Source organism: Talpa occidentalis, unplaced genomic scaffold (genome assembly GCF_014898055.3).
Source record: "Talpa occidentalis isolate TD23 unplaced genomic scaffold, MPIMG_talOcc4v2.1 talOcc4.12, whole genome shotgun sequence".
Classification (NCBI taxonomy): domain Eukaryota; kingdom Metazoa; phylum Chordata; class Mammalia; order Eulipotyphla; family Talpidae; genus Talpa; species Talpa occidentalis.
The window spans coordinates 82237506-82262746 of NW_023601212.1; the positions used below are offsets into that span (position 1 = coordinate 82237506).

The 25241-nt window shown below is 35.1% G+C and overlaps 1 protein-coding gene and 1 long non-coding RNA gene across 4 annotated transcripts in view; both read left to right on the forward strand.

The window, feature by feature from the left end:
* Window positions 1–23296, forward strand: part of LOC129145525 (uncharacterized) — a 24574-nt gene extending 1278 nt beyond the window's left edge. The window contains exons 2-3 of the long non-coding RNA XR_008551225.1: window positions 19317–19503; window positions 22798–23296. This is a non-coding gene — a long non-coding RNA (uncharacterized LOC129145525). The remainder of the gene's footprint in view (window positions 1–19316; window positions 19504–22797) is intronic.
* SDK1 (sidekick cell adhesion molecule 1) overlaps window positions 1–25241 on the forward strand; it is a 714488-nt gene that overhangs the window by 294823 nt on the left and 394424 nt on the right. The window lies entirely within an intron of this gene.

A 25241-nucleotide genomic window follows, 5' to 3' on the forward strand; every position in this document is an offset into this window, starting at 1 on the left:
TATAGTTTGGAAAATTGTGTGTTGGGGATTTGTTTTTTTCCATTAAGTGTTGCTAAAAGAAAAATACATGATAAAGGAAAGAAAACTCCCAGTGAATTATAACACATGCAACTTCTTGTGCATATTTATGTATCCTGCCAGGCTCTTCTGACTTAACTGTAGGTAAATTCTCATTTGAGAGATACATATCCAAGAAGTTTATATTGTTGTTCAAATGTAATTTTATCACAATTGTATTACTAAAAAAAATGCATCTTTGGGACTCTTGCAGCTTCTATGTATTCCATTATTAAAATGATAACATCATTTATTTCTTTTTTAATACAAGTAATTTGTAGAACAACATGTTGGACTATAATGATTTTTTTTGAAGCTAGTTTTTGAAATGTTGAGGCTAAATGAAAAACTATAAATGTCTCTCAAGGACTGGTGATTCTGGTTACCACTGATAGGAGCAAATTGAAATATCACTGATTGTATAACGGGAACATAGCATTAACTTTTGGGTATTTCATCTAAGTAAAAGAACTTGAAGATTCCAGTAAGCTTTAATCCATTACTCCCATTATTGCGTAGTTAAGTTAATTTTAACAATCATCATGCAAAGTGTCACTTATCTACTTTATTTCATGTAACTTATTTTAGGAAAGCATCTCTGCAGAATTAAGTTAAACATAATACAGCAATATTATAGAAAAAATTAACATGTGTTACTTTCTGCTGTAACTTCTTATCTGTCTTTGTTTCTCCTTTAATATTTCTGTATCAAGTATTTGGCCAAATAAAGGACATTGCCTTAAGCTTGTTACTTTGAAATCTATCTTCTTCCCCAATCCAGTTACTCTTCATGTTCATTTTTCAACTAATGCCACCACCATTTTCCCATTCTCACAGGTTCTAAACTTGATTCTTCCATTTTCAATTTCTTACCCCACATTGTATTAACTGCCAACTCTGTAATATTCTCTTTGTGGGAAATGGGAGGAGGGAGTATCTTTAATTATGAAATATACATAAATGCAGCAAAGCACATAAAACACAAAGTACAGAATAAGACATGATTAGGAAGCAAGCACCCATGTAATCATCTCCGGTTCTAACACTGAACACAATCTATTAACCTCCTGTGAATCCCTTTCAAGTTATCCTCCACTTTTCAACCAGAAGACTTGACCTTTGGTAACGCTTGCTTTTCTTTAGAGTTTTATCCCTTATGATTTTTGATGTTTTGAGAATTTTATACAAATAGAATGAAAAATAATGTAATTATGTATGTCTTGCATCTTAAGTTCAAAATTATGATTTTGTGATTCACCCATGTTGATATTTATAATTCTTTTTTGTTCATATTCATTGCTGTATAGTTTTCCCATTATATGACTATGCCACAGTTTATCATTCTGCAGTTAATGGCCATTAATCTTGTTTGCAGTTATGGTTACAGTGAACAATCCTTCTATGATTACACTTCCACATGCTTCCTGATTCATGGAATTATTGGATCATATGGTATGCCTGTCTTCAGCTTCACTAGATATTTCAGGCTGTTTAAACCAATTTACATTTCCACCATCATTGTGGATATTAAAAGCTCTAACTCTGCATCAATACTTGGTATTGTCAGATTTTTAAATTTTTGTCAGTCTAGGGGTGTGCTTGGTTACACTTCACTGTGGTTTAAACTGGCATTTTCCTGATAGTAATGAAGCTTAGTATGTTTTTTATATGTTTATTTGTCAGTTACATTTCCTCTCTTGTGAAGTATATATTTAATCTTCAAATCTTTTGTCAGTTTTTCTGTTGTTATTAATTTTTTCTTATTGATTTTTAAGAGTTCTTCATAAACACTTGGTACAAGTCTTTTGCTTGTATATTTTTATCATCTCCGTGACTTGCCTTTTTACACCTTTCCTGGTATAAAAATCAATATACAATCCTGTGTATTGATGAGAAGAACTTATTTTTACTACAGTTGCATTTATCAGTATTTTCCTTTATAGTTAATACATTTGCAGACCTGTTTAAGATATCTTTCCCTGTCATATGGCATTGATATTCTCTTAAAATTTTTTTCTGAAATTTTTAAGTGTCTATGGTGTTATCTTTTCCGTTTGTATCCCTAATTTACATACTATATATTTTTTGTCTATGTGAAAAGACTCCTGTATATTCTTTGTTTTCTTTCTTTTATGACCTTTCCTTTCCATACCCACTATCTTTTTAGGGTCACTTACCCTGTGACTGGCTACTGAAATTGCTCACTTGCCTTAATCTCCCAGTTCAAGTTCCATTTTACTTCACTAGGTAAATTTTACTGATATATCACTCTGGAGATTGTATATGAAATACGAAGTGCCTTGCAATGTCACTTATTTCATACATGGTTAAATTTTGCCTATTTTTTTCTGGTATTCAGTGCTCAAAGATCCATTATTAATTGTAGTTTCAACAATAAGAGAGAAAATCTTATCAGGGGATATCATATGGCTTTTATATCCAGAATCATGTCCTCAGTTTTGCACATGCCAACTGTTTATTTTTTTCCTCTGAGTTCTTGGAATTACTCCTACTCAGAGGACTAAGAGTGATATGAAAGCCAAATACCTGATTATAGCAAGGAATTGCATATCCCAGTGATTGCTATGTGCATATCTGTTCTGCAGCCCAACTTCTTTCCAGCATTGGAATATCTAGGAGACCAAGTTGTACTACAAAATTGTTTTCATGCAGGCAAAAACAGCTGGACTATTTTAACAAATATTTATTCTGGGCTATAGTGAGGCTGAGCACTTTCTCCCTATCTTTACCGCAGTCTACCTGGGATTTTAATATGAATCCAACTCATCTCTTTTTTCTCTTTTCAATTCAGTAAGAAAAACACAACCAAATATTTGTTCTTTGAACTTCTTTTTTCTAAGTCATATACTGACTCAGCCTGGTCTCCCACTCTCATTAGTTATAGTCCTTCCTTCAACAGGAAGATGATAGTGCAGCTGAGTCAAATTTTACCACTATAATTTTGAAAGTAGTCTATTTTTCAAGTAATCGTATGTCTCATTGTTTCTCTAGGCCCTCCCCTATTCATGGACACTTATTTTGCTTGAACCTGTCCTGGCTTTCTCTCTCTAATCCTTTTATGAAAGCCTTAAGCTTTAAGTAGACTAGGTCAGTTGATATTGGTGAAACACATCTTATAGATTTTCACTCTTTAACTTTGGATAATTATCTCATATCTCTGGATTATACTGTCCATAGGTCCACAAAACTATAACTTTTAAAAAATTCAATTTGGTGACATATAATAAACCTTTTCAGTTCTTTCCTCCTTTTCTAGGAAATATCTCACAATAATAATCCCTGTGGAAGGGAAAAACCTAGAGGACCATATTTTAACCACATGATTTCTTCCTTTAGGCCCAGCTGATTTCAGATCAGAGGTGACAAAAAGGTTAATTCATTGCCTCATCATTGACTAATTAAAATTTTAAAGAAACCTGTATTATGAAAATCCAGACATGACAAAGCATCGAATTGTTTTCTTGGAAAAACTGTGCTACATACCATCTGAAATTACAGGGCTGCAGAGGAACCACAATAAATAGAGAAAGTGTTCTGCAAAAGATAATATGAGACAGGTGTTTAATTGGAAAATGGAAATGGGAGGTCATGATTCTCAGGAAAAGAGAGAACAGAAAATCTGCCTCAATGTCAGAGGTTTAACAGTCCTGTTTACATGCCAGTGTCTTTGAAATGTGCCTCACTTCGAGGAGATATTTGCCCCCTTGTTGAGTATGGTAACAAATTTATCAGGAAAAGATGTCTTCCTTTCAACCTTCTTTTCAACCTTCTATTTTCTATCCAGAGGTAACATCTTTTGTGCTTCATTTTGGAAATGAATGTATTAAATTCACATTTATTATACAGTCAGTGAATTTTGACAAACAAGTGGCTTTTAATCTACCACCATGATCAAAATATGAAATGGTTCCATCACCCCCAAATGCATTCCTGCTTCTTTGTGTTCAATTCTTCCCTCCAACTTCAGCCCTTATTAATTAGTGACATGTTTTCTGTCCCCAGAGTTTTGAGTTTTCTAATATTATATGGATGGAATCTTACGGTATATAACCTTTGATTCTGGCTTCTTTTCATTTAGCATAATGCATTTGTGATTCATTCATGCTGTTGCATGTACTAGTTAGTTCCTTTTTATTCCTTAGTATTTACTGTGTGATTGTACCTGAGTTTGTTATTCTGTTCACCAGCTGAAAGACTTTTGGGGTATTTCCAATTTGAGTCAATTATTGATAAAGCTACTACAAACATTCAGAGGAATGTTTTTGTGTAAACCTAAGTCTTCATCTCACTTAGTTAAATTCCTATAGTGGACTTTTTGGGTCATAATGTAAGTGAGTGTTTTACTTTATAAGAAATGTATAAGAAACACCAAAGTTCATGGTGGCAATAATCATAAACCTAGAATTCTACATCTAGCTAAAATAATGGTAGATTTAAAACATGCAGGATGTTCTCAATATTTATTGCTACTTCATAAACCAACATGAACTTTAACTTAAAACAATCATTTGTTTTATATATGTAGCTACAAATTAGGCAGGCATAGTGAGTTATCTTTCCTCCACATGATGTCAGCTGGGGCAGTTCAACCAATGACAATAGCCTCCTTTTCCAAAATGACTCACTCTTGGTTGCAAGTTGGTGTTGATAGTTCCCTAGGAATTTGTTGAAGTTTAAGGGCCAAAAACTTAAGTTCTTTTCCACACTGGCCTCTCTATATGGTCTTGACTTTTTCAGAACATGACAGATGCATTCAAGGGCTATCATCTCCAAAGGAAGAACCACATGGAAACTGTGTTGCCTTTTGTGACTAACCTTGGAAGTCATATAATGTTATTGTCACCATTCTGTTATTGGTTGAGGCAGTTCTAGAGAAGAGATTTCATCTTCTAGAGAAGAGTTCTAGAGAAGAGATGGAGGAAGTGGCAAGGATCTGAAAGAGTATGTCATGTGGGAAATATGGCTGTGATCCATTTGAAAATTATTGTAATCTTCCATATAAGTGCTCAAGAATTTTACTGCCTGTCAAACTTCTTTGAAAGAATCTTTAAAAGGGCACAGTATAAGAAGAAAAAACTGGTGAAAGGCAGATACAAGGACTGGTAAATGACAAAGTGATAAAATATATTGGTTACTCTAATTGAACGTTCAATTATTTCTAAGTAAGAAATAATGGAATTAAAAATCTCAAATTTGAAATACATGGGGAAATAGAGGAAAGTGAAATTTGTGAAAGTTCTCACTTTGTTTAATAAGATTTTATAGATACTTATCAACTCTGGACCTTGTAGAATTCTTTATGAGGACATTTGAACCATGAGCAGGTTAAATAGGGTCTCCATACATCTTTTTCATACACTAACTCACAACAGTTTGTTTCTGTTCCTACCAAAATGGAATAAATTTTCAGTTCTTCTCCTAAGTAAACTTGGCTCTTGCCTTTACTTCTGCACAGAAGGAAAAAAAAAAAACTGTCACTAAAACAAAAAGACACTATTGAATGAGAGAAAAGATTTGTACAGCATACATCTGACAAATGGCTGATATCAAAGATCTACAAAGAACTTATATCACTAAAACACACAAACCGGGCAGAAAAGCTAAATACACACTTCTCCAAAGGTGACATACAGATGGTCAACAGATACATGAAAAAATGCTCATCATCACTTACCATCAGGGAAATGCAAATCAAAACCAGAACGAGATACAACCTCACACTTGTGAGAATGGTGCCTATCAAAAAGACCAGAAACAGGGCCTCCCCTGGTGGCACAGTGGTTGAGCGCTGGGCTGTGAGGCTGTCCGCTGCCTCTGTAGTGCCGGTTGGTTCCCCGGCCACAGGGAGGGTCCCACACACACACACACACACAAAAAAAAAAAGACCAGAAACAACAAGTGTTGGGAAGGAGGTGGAGAAAAAGGAGCACTCATGAACTGTTGGAAAGGTAGGCTGGTCCAGCCCTGTGGAAAACGGTATGGAGATTCCTCAGAATATTAAACATAGATTTACCATAGGATCCATCAATGCCATTCTTAGGTTTCTACCCAAAGAATGCAAAAACAGTTTCTCCTTCTTGAAATACTCTTTTATTTTTGGATTCCATAACACCGCACACTTCTGTTTATTTTTCCTGTCTTTGCTTCTGGGCCTTTTGCCATCTCTTTTTTCTCTACCTGTGCTTTAAATCTTGGATTTCCTCAATTTTTGGTCCTTGGAGTTCTTTACCTTTCATCTCATCCTCTCTCTGTAGGCAATCTCATCTAACTCTATTCACTAACACACCAATTACTGTACTGGCAGGAGACTCAAAGCCACATTTCTGTGTTTCAAACATATATATTCAGTGGCCTATTCTTGCCACTTGCTTGGATTTTTTCAAAGGCACCTCATGCTCAACGAATCCAAAATAGAACTCTGTTATTTTCACTGGCACCATTTTCCTACTCTTCTCCCTCACCCCACGAAAACCCTGGCTCTCCTCCAGTGTGTAGAAAGCAAACTCCTGTCTAGATAGGCATCTATTCTGGGGAACCCGCTTTTGGTGTTGGCAATAAATTGGGAATCAAAGCTGTATTCTAACTCTTAAAATAATTTTTTTCAAGGTGTGTTTTTCAGTTTTCTTTTGAAGGATTCCAAATAATTTCTTCTTCGTTTGCTTTTTTTGATGATTTTTAGACAATAAATTTTTACTTCTTTTGGCTATAAGGCAAATCTTAATGATAGTAAATAAATACTAAAACTCCAAATATTTTTGTAGCATTTGTCCAATTTTAAAGGCAGTGTTTCTTAACTTTCAGTGATACACCAAGCTTTTCAGAAAATGAATTCCAAATGGAATTGATTTTTTTCTGTAGTACTCTTACCCCACAGATATGAAATTGGCTACATTTGATAAAATGGAAATGTGAAACTAGAATGAAGCATTTCAGTAACAAATCCTGTGGGATTAGTTTGTGATCAACTGGATCATTCATTGAATGGAAAGGTTTGAGAACTAGATGGTGTCAAGAGAGAACAGAGATGAAATAAAAGTATGTGTTTCTGGAAAGAGTCTTCTCACTACAGTCATGGCTATTATTGACTAGTTCTTTTTTCAGTATGTTCTCCTTTCCTAGTTGTTTATAAGCTTATATGAACATCTTAAAACTCTTAATAATTTATTATCAACTGGTTAATCATGTCAAAAATACTGGCATACCACAGTCCTGCTGGCATATTACCATATCAGTTTATTAACAGCCATTGTGAAACTGCAAATAGACTCATTCTTTAATTTCTGTCTCATGCTATTTTGAATATTGTGCTTTCCTAATGCATTAGGTAGTTGCTGTGTTTGTTTTTCTTTTTTACTGTGCAAAGTCAAAAGGTCTGCCATCAACATGAAGCTTCTCTTCAGGGCTGCATTCCTTCTTGCATTGTATATTTGGTTGCTGGAATTTCATTATATGACAGGTAATAGTTTGCTCACCAAGAAAGGAAAACTTAAATATTAGTTTAGATTGAGAAGCATATCTTGAAACTGAGTTCCAACTACCTCTTCTTGAATATTGAGATTATTGATGAAATGATTATACATTGTTCTTAGAAATAAAAACAAAATCTCTTTAAAATATAATTTTTATGGAGAATAAGGGATTAATTCAAAGAGGTTGTTAATAGGAAACAACAGGGAGATGTTTAATGGTAGAATTTTTAAATCTTTTGAAGTTTTGAAATCTGTTAAGGCACAAAAGTGAGAACACAGAAATATCTCCGGATAGCACAGGCTTACTGTATGCTGATTGAGACTATCAATGTGCATAAGGAGATTATGATCAAGAGATATAATCATCAAAAAGTGAGAGACAGTGTCAGAAGTTGACTATAACAATGAAGGGCTAGTGGGAAATAAAGTCCGATGATTTGAGATTCAATGTTAGGGATGGAGGCATTTAGAGAAGGAGCTGGAGTAGACAGGACAGGGAGAGCAATGAGAAGCTGCTGCTTCTCCACCTCCAAGCCCTGTGCTGTGAGAATATTTTATTCTGTTACAGCTATAAATTTTATGTTAGGTTTGTTTTACCACAATTTTAAAGAAAACAATTTAATGGAGGAAGGGCAATCTTTTCAACAAATGGGACAGAAGCAATTAGACATCTATAAGGAAAAAATTGAACTTCAACTCAAACCTCATACCAAATCATCTTCATCATCAACTGAAAGCATAATATAAATTTAAATGTAAAACCTAAGTTTACAAAACTCTTTAGGAAAGACAGTAGAAAATTTTCATGACTGAGGGATTCATGAAGAATTCTTAGACATAGCACCAAAAGCATGATTCATAAATGGAAAAAAGTCAATAAATTGGATTTTATTGAAACTGAAAACTTTTGCTGTATGAAAGATGCCATAAAGAGGATGAAAAAATAAAATAGTTGCAAATTACATAACTTTCAAAAGACTTTTATCTGAAATATATAAATAATTCTCAAAATTCAACATTAAGAAAGAATTCAATTAGAAAATGAACAAAGGTGGGCCTCCCTGGTGGCACAGCGGTTGAGCGCTGGGTTGCGAAGCTGCCTGCAGCCTTTGCAGCACCGGTTTGATCCCCGGCTGCCGGGCAAGGGTCCCACATGGCACACAGACCTCTCCTGCTGCCTGCTGCTCCCCTCACCAGTGTATTTCATCAGTCTGCCTGATCTGCTCCCTGCTCTGGCTCTGGTGAATCCTCTCACCCGCTTCTGACTGTACTCAGTGCTTGTATAAATAAATAAATAATTTTTTTTTTTAAAAAAGAAAGAAAATGAACAAAGGAAGGGAATAAAAAAGCATACCAAAATATTTTACAAATCACTAGCCACTAGGAAAATAAAAATTCAAAGCCCTGTGATCTTTCACTACATACCTATTAGAACAGCTAAAATAAAAAAATAAAAAAAGTAGTGAAAACACCAAATATTGTCAAGATGTGGAGAAGTTGAGTCACTCCTACATTGCTGGGAGGGAGCACTGAAACGGTCAGAGCCATTCTGAAAAGCATGCACTTATCATATAACCCTGAGATCACACTTCTTGGCATTTGTCCCAGAGAACCGAAGGTGTGCATACAAACATTAATAGTAGCTTTATTTTCAATTGCCAGATTTTAGAGATTTATTTGTATTTAGTCAAAAGCTAGAAACAACCCAGATGTTCTTCAGTGGAAGAATGATTAAACAAAGTGTTGTCCATCCATACCATGGACTTCTACCTGACAATAAAAAAGAAATGAATTATTAATGGAGACGGCCACTTGAGTTGGGCTCAGGGATATGATATGTGAAAAATATGCAGTCTCAAAGGGTTAATATACTATATGCTTTCATTCATGTATCAGTCTCAAAACAACACAGTTACAGAGAAAAAATATGCTTGTTGGAAGTTAAGGAGAAGGGTTTGGGGGGAAGGAGAGAGGAAATGGAAGGATATGAATATAAGGGAGGTAGCAAAATGGACCTTGTGGTGCTGAAACAGTTCTGTATCTTGACTAAGGTGGTGGTTGTGCAAAGATACACATGCTAGGTTTGCATAGAACTTACAACTTAGTGCTTAGGACTATAGCACCCACAAACTATTACATGTGAAACTGGTGACATCTAAATCGGGCCAGGGATTATACCAATGGCTATAATGTTTTCTTTTTTTTTTCCATGATTTAAAATTTCCTTTATTTTTTTAAAATTTTCTTTTTATTTATATATTTTTACATCATTGTTCATTTTTTGTTTTTTTATTTTATATATTTTACATCATTTTTCATTTTTTCACAATGTATGCATTTTCATCTTGGTTATAGTCCCCATACAATTCCCACCCACCCCCGCAGTATTTTAAAGTTATACCATTGTTACATAAGATCTTACCTTTGGGAGAAGTTGGATGAAAGGTACATGAGAACTTTACTGTAATGGTATCTTCCTGTGAATCTAGATATTTAAATCTGTTATTAGATTTAGAATATATTTGTGCAGCTTGAATATATTATTGTAAAGTAAATATCTGCATAGGCAATATCAAGAAATAGAACATTGTGGCACTTAAGAGGACCTAAGCTAGCCCTTTTCCAATCCAGCCATTCTGTTTCCCTTAAAGACAGTAGCACTCCTGATCCTAAATATGTTAACTAATTGTGATTATTTTTTATGATATTATATTAGTTTCAGGCATATGGCATAAGGACTCAATATTTTTATATATTGTGAAATGATCATCACAATAAGTCTAGTTAGCATCTATCATTCACACAGTTTGAATTGAGAATTTAAGAACTTGAGAACCTAAAAACATTTATTTGTTAACTATAGTCATCATGCTTTATGTTACATCCCCAGAACTTATTTATCTTTTTTTTTAAAGTTTTATTTATTTATACAAGAACTGGGGTATAGGCCAGATGCACGGGAGGGTGAGAGGATTCACCAGAGACAGAGCGGGGGAACAGAACAGGCAGACTGACGAAATACACTGCTGAAGGGAGCAGCGGGCATGACAGGAGAGATCTGCCACACCATGTGGAACCCTCACTGGCTGGCCGGGATCAGATCAGCACTGCAGAGGTCACAGACAGCTTCACAGCGCTGTGCTCAACCATCTGTGCCACCAGGGGAGGCCCTGTCTTTTTTTTTATTTTAAAGATTTATTTATTTATGCATGCAAGAGCTGGGATACAGGCCAGAGGTATGGGGGGGGGTGAGAGGATTCACCAGAGACAGAGCAGGGAATAGAACAGGCAGACCGACTGAAATACACTGCTGAGGGGAGCAGCTGGTGAGACAGGAGAAGTCTGCTGCTCCATGTGGGTTGCTCCCTGGCCGGCCAGGGATCGAACTCATGCTGTAGAGGCTACGGATGGCTTCATAGTGCGGTGCTTAACCCCTTGTGCCACCAGGGAGGCCCAGAACTTATTTATCTTATAACTGGAAGTGTGTACCTTTTGACTACCTTCAATCCATTTCCCCCACTTCACACTTCCCCACCTCTGGCAACCACCAATCTGCTTTCTGTCTTCATGAGTTCATTATTTTAGTTTCCACATATAAGTGAGGTCAGATAGTATTTGTCTTTCTCTGTCTGACTTAATTCACTTAGTATTATACTCCCAAGGTCCATTCACATAGTCACAAATGACAAGATTTTCTTCTTTTAATGGTTGAATAGTATTCTACTCTCTATTTTAATATATTTTATCATATTTTTATATATAATATTTTCTTTATTCATTCATTGATCCTATCTATTGTAAATAATGTTTCAGTGTACATGGGGGTATATTTATCTTTTCAAGTGTTTTTGTCTTTCCTGGATAAATGGCAGAAGTGGAATTGCCAGATCATGTGGTAGTTCTATTCTTTAAGTTTTTGAGGAACTTTTCATGTAGCTGCACCAATTTACATTCTAACCATTGGTGCATCTGGGTTCCTTTTTCTCTGTATCTTGGCCAACACTTGTTATTTCTTGTCTATTGGTAACAATCATTTTTAACAGATGTGTGGTAATATCTTATCATGGTTTAGATTTACATTTCCCTGATGATTGGTGATATTGAATACCTTTTCATATATCTGTGAGCTATTTGATGTCTTTCTTAGATTAATGTCTGTTTAGATCCTCTATCCATTTTTAAATCAGATTACATTTTGTTGTTGCTGTTGAGTTATATGATGAGTTCTTTATATAGTTTGGATGTTAATCCTTTATCAAAGATAAAATGTTTTCTCCTGTTCACTTGCTTATATTTTCATTTTGTTTCAGCTTGCTTTGTTTTTAGCTTGACGTAGTACCATTTATTTATTTTAGTTTTGTTGCCTTTGCTTTTGGTATCATATCCAAAAAATGTTTTGGCAAGACCGATGTCAAAAAATTTACTGCTTATGTGTGTTCTAAGAGTTTGATGGTTTCAGGACTTAAGTCAAGTCTTTAATTCATTTTTAGTTAATTTTGTGTGTGTTGCAAGATAATGGTCTGGTTTCACTTGTTTGCATGTGACTGTTTTGGAATGTAGACATTTATTTTTCTTATTTTGAAAGGATAATGTTGTCCATACACTGTACTACCTAATGCCAGAGTCTCAGAGCATCACATAATCAAACATCTGAATGCCCTGTGGTGAAACCATGAGAAATTCCAAGTGGGAAAAAAGACTCTGAATAATATATCTTTCATTGTAACTGTTTGAGTGGTAGAATTTTAAAACATCCATAGTCAGATTCTCTGATGAAGATTATAATACTAAAAATTATACATCAGCATTTATAAAAATGTTTTTGCTTTAATTACAATGCTGAGAGATGATAGGCATAATTAAGGCATCAGAAAATGAAGATCTTACCCTAGGGTTTATTAAACAGCAGAACTGAAACACAAACCTTATCTTCTGATTCTAATTCATTTACAACAGTGCCACAGGTTTTCCTCATTGACGAAAGTAAAGTTTTTGTGATTCATATATTAGCATTTTCAGAGGGGAAAAATCTCCTCCATAATGAAGCTGTCACAAATCATGCACAGTTATCCTGAGGTCTGAAACAGAGCCAATCAATGGTAGTGTTCTCACTGTGGCACATACATGTACTGGATTGTATGCACCAGAATTCAAGTCTCTGCCACAGTGAAAGCACTGACCCTCCACATATCAGGACATTTCCCATTGGCATCACCAGCCTCCGCTTTCTGTATTTTCTCTTTCCTTTATTGAAAATTGTTTTTTCATATCAACTGCACATTGTCACCCTTTATACTACATCATGCTCTCCTCTCTCAAAACAGAGCAGGATCTAAACAGCCATCTGGATTTATATGTCAAATAGCAATTTTTACTGGGAGATTTTCAGGCAAGGTATTACCTAGCAAGGCATTTATATTGAATAAATTGATTGAGTGAATGAATGTGAATTACAGTTTCTTTAGGGGTTATGTTTATTGTATTTTGCTCTCCCTTCTAAGATAAGGTAAGCTGCATCAGTGTAGGGCTTTTTATTGTTTTGTTTGCTCTTTCTCAATACCTGTAATAGGATCCAGCATATACTCTGTATTTACCTAATATTTGTTTAATAAACAAATAATTAGTTATGTTTAAAGTTTTTTTATCTTTAAGAGATACATGCCTTTGAGCTATGTTAAAAAACAGTTTCTGACAGAAGGAGCAAATAGGAAATTTTCGTGGAAAGGAGGTGGGCTTTGACTGCCTTCTGAGCAACTCATCATAGATTATTAGAGTTACTTTTTATGTAATCTTCTTTTAATATTTAGTTAGCTTCATGAGGACAGGAAACTCACCTGGGCCTGACATGTAATAAACATTCAGAAATTTTTATTGACTTCAGGCTCTGCCAAGATGGAACAGTCCCATTCTTGCCAGGTTCTCCCTATCACAACTAAGAGTCACTGGATCTGATATATCAAACAAGCATGATAGGTAGTCTCTGAAAGGTGGAAAGAAGAGGCAGCCAACCTAGGGATTCTGATACTTAAGGACCATGGTGTTCAAGAGTTCCTTGAGTTTCCTTATTGGGACCCATGTTACCTAGACAAGGAGCTGTAGAAACTCTAAACTTTCCCAGTCACAGACATATATACTGAAAAAAACTCCAAGAAAATTATTGCTTTTATCCAAAGGAAAAGAGTGGTCTACCAGCAAAAACCATTTTGGTAAAGCCCATCCACTTTAGCCAAACAGGAATTGAAAAGCACCTCCTGCCCACCCCCACTTCATAACTTCATTGGGTTCCGATGGAATGTCGATTTTGCACCCCACATACTACTCTAAGTAGGCAGGTGATTTGATTTTCCCACTGGTTGGTGTTGGCAGGGCTGAATAGTTTGGCAATCCTCTATCTCTTGCCCAGCAGAAACAGTTGGCACTCTGATTCCCCTACCAGGGTATTTATTGTCAGCCAACTTTGCAAGAGAGCTGAGCATCACCTCAACAAAACAGCAAAGATTTAAGGAATGGTGATAAATGGGGCTAGTCACCATTAGTCTTCAACCCCCACACTTGTTTCACTTAAACTCAATGGGTAGAGAAGCTTTAGCCCTACTCTGCAGCAATAAAAGTAGTTAGAGTCAGTCTCCATCTCCTTTCCTGGTGACTGTGGTACCCAGAGTGCAGTTATCTTTACTATCATTCAGAGGCAATGAGATGGTGGGAACAGGTACTCTGTCCTTTTTAGGGTAGTGTTAGATGGACCTTGACCCTTATGCTACACATCAGTGCATGATAGATTCTACTACTTAAAATGTCTAGGGCATAATTGAAGATGACTTTACTAAGAGCCAGGAAAATCAAGACTTGAATGAGAAAAGTCAATCAACAAACACTAATTGAGAGTTAAACAGTTGTTGGAATTACCTGGAAAAGATTTTAAAGCAACAATCATAAAAGTACTTCCATAACTAATTATAAATTCTCTTACAATAAATTAAAAACATAGGAAATTTCAGCAAGGAAGTAAAAGTAATAAAAAACAAATGAAAATTAAAAAACTAAAAAATATAATAACCAAAATAATAGTCTCCCTAGGTGAGACTCTCCAGCAGAACACCATTTAATAGCAGAATATATATGACAGAGGATTGAATCAATGAAGTCAAGGACAAATCAAGAATTCACACGATCTGAACAACAGAGAAAAAAACAGACCAGGGGAAAAAATGAACAGACTCATTGAGATTTGTGGGACAATAGCAAGAACTAACATTTGTATTTTCAAAACCAATAGAAGAGGAGGACCAAGGTGAAACTGAAAAATATTTGAAGGCATAATGTCTGAAAACATTCCAAGTTGCACTCCCCCCAAAAAATAAAAAAAAACAATCCCATAAACCTACAAATTTAAGGAGATGAGTAAATCTCTCAGTTCAGATAAATGAAAATAACTTACAGTAAGACATATCAAAATTAAACTTATGAACAAAAAAGAAAAAGTCTTCAGAGAAGCCAGAGGGAACACACATTACTCTTAGAGGAACATGAGCTCTAGTGACAGCAGTCATCGGATACCAGGAGGTTAGCAGGAAGTGGCAAACCATTTTTCAAGTACCAAAAGAAAAGAACTGTCAACAGCAATTTCATATCTGGTGAAAACATCCTTCAGGAATGAAAGGGAAATCAAGACAAACTCAGGTGATGGAAAACTAAGAGAATGTGTTGCTAGCAAACTCATCCTTAAAGAATAGCTTAAGGAAATTTTCTAAACAGAATGAATATGATAATGAAAGAAATGTTAAAACTTCAGAAAGAAAAACAGAACATTGGAATGCATAAAACTAAGGGTAAATTAAATAAACTCTCCTACTTCCCTTGAGTTTCTTAAATCATATCTGATGCTTGAAGCAAAAGTTATAACACTAGCTGATACAGTGTTCAGTAGATAGAGAGGAAATGCTTAACACAATTACATTTAAAAAGTGGAGCAGGTAAAGGAACCTGAATGGGATTTCCTAAACATCATTCAGAGCAGTAAGTTATATTTATATATTTTAATAGTTACATAACCACTAAGAAAACTTTATAAAACTAGTTACTGAAAATTTCTAGGAATAAATCACTATGTAGTCTTTAAAAATGTTTAAATAACTTATAGGGAGATAAGAAAAGAGAAACAGAGAAACCAATTCCTGTCGTCCACAAGTACTGCTGGTTGAAATTTAAAATGGCACATCCACTATGGGAATAAATTGGCAGGTTTTTTTTTTTTATAAATCTAAACATACACTTAAATAAAACCCATGAAATGCACTCTTAGTTGTTTTACAAGATTTGAAGATTCCGCTGATGGCAGAACACAACACATTGACTATGGAAAGAATGAATAGCAGAGTCTTTGTTGCTATGACTCCAAAGGAGGTCAGGCACCAGCAGGTTCATGAAAGGAGATGCAAGGTAGGGGTAATCACAAGCTAGAACCACGGAGGTCAACTTATATATGGCAAGGATTAACAAGGTTTCTCAGGCAGCAGGTGGATTGGCTAATTTGAGTAACTCAGGGGGCTCTATGGTATAAGGGCTCTCGGTAGTTATTGGTGCTAGCTAGTCCCAGAACATTAGGGCTGGTGGAGACCAGTCGTGGGGTGGGAGAACCCCACAAGAGAATGTGAACTTATTAGTTGCTTAAGAAAGTGAACCAGGCTGACCTCTAACCAGAGCCTTAAAAGTGGATTAAAATAGTACTTAAAAAAAAAAAAACACAAAAACAAGCAAACTATTTCCTAAGCATTTATTCTCATAGAAATGAAAATTTATGTTCACAGAAAAACCAGTACATGAACATTCATAGCATTTTTATTCATAACCACCAAAAACTGGAGAAGCCTGAGTGTCCCTGGATTGGATAATGAATAATTAAACTGAGGTACATACACAGTGAGGAATACTACTCAGCAATAAAAAGAAATGAAACATTGATACACACAGCAACTTAAATGAATCCGCAGGGCATTATAGTGATGAAGATTCAATCTCAAAAGGTCGTATACTGTATAATTCCATTAATATAAAATTATTAAAATGACAAAATTACGGGAATGGAGAACACCGAGTTTGTTAGGGGTCAGTGAAATAGGGGTGAGAACAGAGGTGGGTGTGATAATAAAGTGCTACTCAGGGATCCTTAAAGTGATGAAAAGACTATGTAACTGGACTTGATGTCAGTATCCTGGTTGTAATGTTATAATGTAGTTTTATAGACTGTCACCATTTGGGGAAATTAGGTAAAGGTACAAGGATTCTGCTGTATTTTTTTCTCTAACTGCATGTGAATCTGAAATTGTCTCAAAATAAAAAGGTTAATTTTAAAATGATTTATTGAATGGAGGGAGGATGGAATGCTCAGGGGATTGGGCCTCCAACCCATGCATTGAACTTAATTTGTGAAGTGACATTTCCAGAGGCATCAGAAGGGAATGTGAAGGAATTTTACCTCTTCCAGAAGACTCTCTTTTTCCCTTGGCAGCAAAAGGGGCTGGAGTCTTGCTTTTGTGGCTTCTCTGGGTGTGCGGGGGGGAAAAAGGGAAAAATAGTAATTATGATTTCTACTTTCAAATAGCTTTGAAATCTCTATAGCACCACCCTCTTTTCATTCTGTTGAGTTGGACTCAGCACATTCATAAGCAGAGTAGAAAGTCCATAGAGGCTTAGAGGGAGTTAGAGGGGCAAATTGTCGCCTTTAAAGATCATTAGAAAAGGTTTTACTTCCATTGGTGAGAAGATTTCCAAAAGGAAACCACTCTGGGAACTGTTTTCCTAACTGCATTCAGGATAGCCAGGTAGTAAGAGCTTTAAGACAGTGCTCAGCTTGGAAATGATGCAGCTATTTCCTACTCCTTTCTGAGGGTCGTGTATGCAAAATTAATTGTGTTATTACTATTCCAAAACAACTGAGTCTCTGTGAGTGTATCTTGGTTAGTTAGGAGTATGCAAACCTTTTGAAGATCCTGAAGAGCAATGCAGTGTCTAGGAGGCTGTAGTCAACATTGCCTGATGTTTCGAGAATCAGTTGTGGGCTTTTGTTTTGGCTCTACTACTTCATGGTTGTATAACTTTTTGTTACCACACCATCCCCACTAGCCAAGCCCTCATAGTCCTTTGCCATAAACCATTAGGCCCCTCCCCCTTGTCTCACCCTGATCTTCCCTTTTCCTTTAGTAGCCTCAATTCTGCAATCATATTTTTGGGGTATATTTTGGTTAAGTTTTATCAGTACCTTTGTTTTGTTTCTTTGTGTTCTACATATGGGCAAAATCATCCAGTATCGAGATACATTTGATCTCTGCTTCTAACTAGCAGTGTGAATTCTAGAAAACCACTTCCCTCTCCAGACCCCTGTTTCCTCATCTAGAATCTTAGTATGTCAGAGTAGATGTTAAATAAAGCATCTTCCATTTTTCATCTTGGATTCTCAGGTGAACTCATCAAAGGGAAAATAATAAAAAATAGCATGATGATGAGTAATGTGGGCCATGGACTCTTCTAGGCCTAGATTTGAGCCCTGTCTCTGTTCTGTGATGAATCCCACTCATGGTCAAACCATTGGTATTCCTAACAGGAGTGACTTTTGTTTGAGATGGCACCCTGTGCTTCCCCGCCTGACCACCATACTGAATTACAGTGATGCTCCTGGGCCTGGTTCACTGGTTCCCTTGTTGCTACAAAAAGAGGGAGTAGGATTCTTGATAGACATCACTGAGCTGCCATACTACTTAGTCCTGGACTTCCTACCTCTAATTTTTTGTTATATAAAAAAACACTCCTATTTTAAGAAATCTTTTAAAACCATCTACTCTTGTCATTGCTTATTACTCAATACAGTCTATTATAACTTTTTTACAATTTGGGAAACTTTGAACAAATTATTTAACTTTTCCAAACCTCAGATTTCTTACCTTTTCTCACATTTGGTTAGGAGAATTAAATTAGATGATAAATATAAAGTTTTTGCTCAATTACTGAGATTGAATGAATAAATAACTGAAGGTTATTTTTATTTCTTGATGAATCAATACAAAATACTAAATCAATGCTAAAAAAAGTAACTTAAATTTTGTATTAGTCTGTCTACAAAGGCATATATTTACCAAATTAAACACCTTTTGCAAAAATAATGTGTTATTTAGGCATGTTTTGACAACCAGAACATGTGTTTCTATTGCAAACAAAAATATTTCCAGTTTAGAAATACTTGTTTTGATCATAGTGCTGAAATGAATATTTTGTATTTGAGTTGTTAAGCTACGCTGCGTATTGGCTAAATGCTTTTGCAAATATATTTGTCCATTGCTTAGAATATTGCCTTGGAGAAGTACCCAGTGGCAATTATGTTCTTAGGCAAGGTTTACAGTTTATAACCCAGAACAGATCTAACCTTTTGAAAAGATAGGGCATGGCAGCTGGGACAGACAGCTTGGTTACTTTCAGTGTGATGTTCCACATTTCTCCTCATGACTGATATTATTTCCAGTGCTGGCTGGCTGAACATTTACACATGACGATTACCATGAATCCAGAATTAAATGACATTTTATAGTTACATCTCAAGCATCACACAATATTGATTTTTTTTTTTACCGTAACATAATCTTTTTTTCCCACTGAGGACCATGAAAATAATGGCATATATTGCCAAAATTTTAATAATTCATCTGAGGCTTACTGTTATGTTCAATGATAGTTACAAGGGTTTATCTTTTTATAATTCTCATCTTGTTTCTCTTTCAGATTTTATATGTAGTAAATGAAAAAGTAAGCCCACTGGATACCCTGTCTTTTGCTGGCATTTAGGATAAAGAGAAGCCTAATAAATCACACATCAAGCAACCCTACCAATATTGAATTATGAGATCATAGTATAACTTTTACAGATAAGTCACCATGCTAACGTCACACAGTCAATCTTGTTTAGAAGGTAGGAAGCAATTCTTCTTTTTTAAGATTCCACATTAGTTTTAATTCCATATAACATTATACTAATATTTTTCAAGTTGATTATATTCTCCACTGCAAGGTCAAGATAAACTTTACATTAATAAAAGCCATATGACTTGTCTTTTCAGTTCCAGAAAAAATTAATTTAAAAGTAATACTTTGCATTTATATAACACCTTTCATAATGTATAGTCTCAAAACACTTCAGAAACAAATACACTAATATTTTAGCCTGGATTTACAGGCAATTCACTGGGCTAATGTTTCTTTAAATGACTCTGTGACCCACAGTAAATATTCAAATATAGTATGTTTGTCCTTGTAAGATGATTTTGTTCTCAAGGAAAATTATTTGGATGCATATTTCTTTAACTTATGATAGGAAAATACTCATTTCTTTTTCTTACCATTTAGCAGGATATTCACCAGTTTCTTTCAGGTAGTCACACTGATGTTTCATACTTTAGCATTACCTTTTAAATTCAAATGTCATGAAAATCGATTAGAGTTTTTGAATTTCAGACTTGTGAGGAACCAAAAACAACTCAAAATGTTCTTATATTGTATGATTATTTAAAGCAGGATAAAAATGCTATAGAACAAAAATATCTTATTATAGGAAGAAGTCAGGGTGCCCCTTGAGGTACAAGATGAATTAAATACATGAATAATTTTAGAAAAATAATTTATAAAATCACAGATTATATATATGTCCTACTAAACTATATAATATATTAACATAGAGATATACCATATTATTTCTTTAGGATATTAATAAGTTACTATTTTTTACAATTAACAGAATTCCGACATTACTTTAATTGCTACTTTAAAGTAATGCTGATTTGTTTATAGACTACACACCAAACATATATATATATACATATATATATATATATGCCCCAAATTTGTACTTCTTTATATTTTTTTCTGAACCTAATTTCTCGTTTAGTAATTTCCCCTTTTTTGTATGAGAAAATATCCTTACTATTACAAATAGTAAGGAAAATATCCTTATTATTACAAGTCCATGCGTTGCCTCTTACCTTATGTAGATGTGAATATTCTTACAAAATCAGAAATACAATACATGGAGAAATGCACTACCAATACATTAAGTATTTGAGCTAAATATATTTAATTAACTAAGATTTATATCATGTATATTTTTTATTTTCCTTATATAATGTGTTAATCTGAGTAATACAAATTCCTGAAAGTAAACGAGAACTAAATATGATTCAGTAGCCAGCATATCAGTGGGAAACATTGAAAAAGACGATCATTAACACACCCAGAAGACTCCACTGAAGTTGCCTTCTTTTCAGTCTTCAATGACAACCCAGTTATCAAAGCTAATGGGAAATTTACATTTTTACATTATTTTGCCTTTTGCAGTATTTGGAGCTGTTATGACTTTCAGCTTCTTGACATATCTCTTTTTTGCCTTCCTCATCACTCACTATTTCTCCTTTTGTTCCTCTTAACTGCTTTTTTTTAGATTTTATATATTTTTATGTAGAAGAACTGGGGTATAGGCCAGAGGTGGGGAGGGGTAAGAGGATTCACCAGAGACAAAGTGGGGAGCAGAACAGGCAGATCCACTGACATACACTTCTGAGAGGAGCAGCGGGAGAGACAGGAGAGGTCCGCTGCGCCATGTGGGTAGCTCCCTGGCCAGGATCAAACTCAGGCCTTTGCAGTGGTAATGCTGAGACTTAACTTCTAGGTCACAAGGGAGGCCTCTACTTTTTTACCTTGCTGTCAAAGCATTGGTTTTCTTATACATTCTTTGTTTGATCCTCTTTGTTTTCTATCATTCAAAATAATCTCTCTGGGTGATTTCTTCTTGCTCCCATGTCTTAAACTGCTTCTTAGGAGCGATACCCTTCCAACTGACAGCCTATGCTCCTTTCTCTGCCTTGAAATTCTCACTTAACATCTGCCATTTATTGTTGTCTTGGTTCAAATGATGCTCCTCTGTATGATCTTAACCATCATTGTCCCCATCATATCCCTCTTTTACCAATTGTATCACGTGTGTTTGCTGGGTCCTGCCCCCTTAGGGGTACGCTGCACATACAGAGAGCACTAACACAGTGATTGGTGATTGATCAAATGATTGGGTGGATCACTGACCAAAGGTGATCAAAAATCCTACCTCAGCAAATAATTCTCATTCTCCCTACTCAGGACTTGGTGAATATTCTCTAAAAGATATAGCTCAATTTTCTCATTCTCATAGAGCTTTCTTTTTTCCTTTGCATCATCATCAATATTTTACTCAAAAAACAACAGTAATTACTGTCTAAATTTTGAATCCTTTTGTAAGTTCTAACTTTTAAAACAATGTTAAGGAAATTAAAGAATGAAATAATATATTTAATTAGTTTCTAAGTTATTGATTCTCTAATTATTATATTTAAAAGTATGTTGGATTTGGAGACTAAAATATAATTATAAGAAAGTAAGTCGCTGGACCAGAACAGTATTTCATTGTCTTAGACTCCCTAGGGTGTCTAACACTAGTAACTAGGAGATTTCAAATATTTACCCTTGTAATTCCTTCAAGAAAACATAAGTAACATGGTATGTGAGACAAATTTACTTTGCATATAGAAGAGCAGTGCTGAGTGAAGCTTTAGTTTAGAAATCCTTTGAAGACATTAAAAGGGATAAACTGTCAAGTTCTTAAGTATAAGAACTGGAATGTGAAAGAAATCATTTATTTTCTATGTTTTCTTCTCTAGCTGTCTTTGACAACTTTTTTATTTTTTTTATTTTAAAGATTTATTTATTTATGCATACAAGAACTGGGGTATAGGCCAGACGTGAGTGTGTGTGAGGTAAGAGGATTCATGAGAGACTGAGTGGGGAGCAGAAAAGGAAGATCTACTGAGATACACTGCTGAGGGGAGTAACAAGGAGAGTCAGGAGAGGTCTGCTGTGCCATGTGGGTAGCTCCCTAGCCAGGATCGAAGTTGTGCTGCAGTGGCTGTAGATAGCTTCATAGATTGTATCTTAAACCCTTCCACCACCAGGGAGGCCCTGTGTTTGACAATTACTTATAATAAAACCAGATACAGTGAATGAAAAGAATGTCAACCATTCTGTGCTAGGCATTTTTCCTACTACCTTTGGAAAATAATGATAATAATTATGTGCAGGGCTATGATTTTTAAATTGTGTGTCTGCTAATTGTAAGAAAAGCCCAGATATTGAAATTTGTGTAGTGCTAATTACTTATCCCTGTTTCTCCCACTGTAATTTACAGTGTGTCTTTAGGATGTCAGCTGCCGATTTGGAGCTTCTGCCTCTGCTTTTTTTCTGAGCAATTTGGTTTCGTCTTCAACTAATGGAATCGAGCAATGTTTGGCTAACAATATGGAGAACCTCCCTCCCTCATTAAAAGTTGACATGAAATCTTAAAATAGGTTTCCTGCTTTTTGTTCCTAAGGCTATGTGATATTACCATACTTCTAATTCTCCCTTTTTCTTAAATTATTGTCTTCTTCCTCTTTGCTCTGTACAATTCTTTGACCATCTATCTCCATCTCAGAGTCATTATCTTTTGCCCTAAGCAAAAAGAAAGAGGTACTTGTTTTTGCTTCTAAACTTGATGTACAGTTCATGCTTTATCTTTTACTTCTCACTTTACTCCTGTAGTAGGTTTTTCTGTTGTTATTGTTCCTCCGGCATTTTTGTGCGTTAATGATCCTTGAATCTTATTTTGCTGATCATCAATCTATAAAAGAGAAAGAGACTGTTATAAGAATCTTCTTGACTCATGCTTCTGGAAATATGGAGTATGTATTGCCCCCATTCCTCCTTTTTACATACAGCTAAAAACCCTGAACATCATATGTGAAAATCTCAGAAGACTGAAAGTTGGAGAACAGAAGGCAGACTGCCTAGGGACATTGGGGCTCAATTAATGACACAGTGATTGGTTCCCTGAGCTTTCTATTTGCTCAGATATCTTGAAATGGATGCCAGAGGCAAAAGCCCAGATGCCAATGGGGATCAGAGCAGGAATCCTCCACGAAACTCTTCCTTTTCAAGCAAAAGGACCACAAAAGGGGCAATCGATTGAATAGTAAGACAGAAAGCTTTTAGACAGTAAACACTTTACTCCAACCAGAGATACAAAAAAAAAACCCTGGGGCCACACTTACAAACCCCACCAGGAAAGGCCAAGTGGAGAGCCTAGACTTCCAATCTTCCTAGGTTGTAACAAGATGCCTACTGGAGTGGTTAAAAAGAGACTGAGTGTGTAGCACAGATTTACATGCCCTATGAGTTATAATGAAGTCCTCCCTATTTTCAGTAATACATTAAAAAGAATTATACTTCATGACTACATGGGATTTAATCCAGTTATGCAAGGCTGATTCAGTATTCAAAAATTAATCAATGCAATGAAACATATTAACTAACAATCTGAAGAGAAAAAGTCATATTAATTGATGTAGAAAAATTATCTGAAAAAACTCAAATCCCAATTTTGATTGAAAGAATAACAGTAAATTAGGAATAGAGAGAACTTCCTCCACTTGAGAAATAGCATGTGTGTAAGGTATACTTATAGCTGACATCATAATTAATGGTGATGTACGGGCCACTTCCTTCTAGGGCTGGACACAAGGTAATGATTCCACTCTTATCACCCAGTTCTTGCTACTCTTATTCAATGTAGTAATGGAATATCTAGCAGGCTCAGAAATAAAAGATTGAAAGGGAAAAAAATATCTGTCCCTATATACAGTTTACATGATGGCTTCTCTGGAAAAATCCCAAGGAGTCTTTTTTTTTTTTTAAGCATCATAGTTTAGCAAGGTCAAAGGATGTAAGATCAACATGATAATCAAATGCATTTCTGTATAGTAGTGATGAATATATGGAAATTGAAATTAAAGTACAATACCTTTTATAATTATTTAAACAAGGAAATAATTCAGTGTAAATCTAACAAACATATTCAAGGCCTGGGACTGAAAACTAAAAAATACAAGAGAAATAAAATACCCAATATTTTGGAGCTCTTAAAAATTTGTAGATTGAAAGAAGTCAATTTTCCCCAAATCAACATGTAGGTTTAATGCAATTCCTACCAATATCATGCAGAAATTTTTTTGTAGGTATAGAAAATATTGTTCTAAAATGTGCATAAAAACAAAGGTGCTAGACTAGCTGAGACAATTTTGAAAAAAAAAAAGGAGGATTCTCCCTACCCAATTTGAATTTTCACTATATAGATAAATGAATAAAAACTCTATAGTATAGGATAGACTCTATGGTATAGGATAGACACATAGATCAGTGGAACATAATAGGGAACCCAGAAATAGAACCACACAAGTACAGCCAACTGATTTCTGACAAAGATACAAAAGCAGTTCAATGGAGGAAGAATTGTCTTTTCAATATATGGTGCTGGGATGATTGAACATTTATAGGCCAAAAAGTAAACCTTCACCTGGACCCTCATACAAAAATTAACTCAAATGTGTTGAATTAAATGTTAAATGTAAAAGTATTAAACTTTCAGAAGAAAACCTAGAAAAATCTCTGGGGTTTGGTGTAGAGTTCTTAGATATGACACTAAATGATAACAGAAAATGATAACATCAATAAATTGGAATTCATCAAAATTTAAAACTTTTGCTTTGCAAAATATTCCATTCATGGAATGAAAAGACACCCATAGGCTTTAAAACA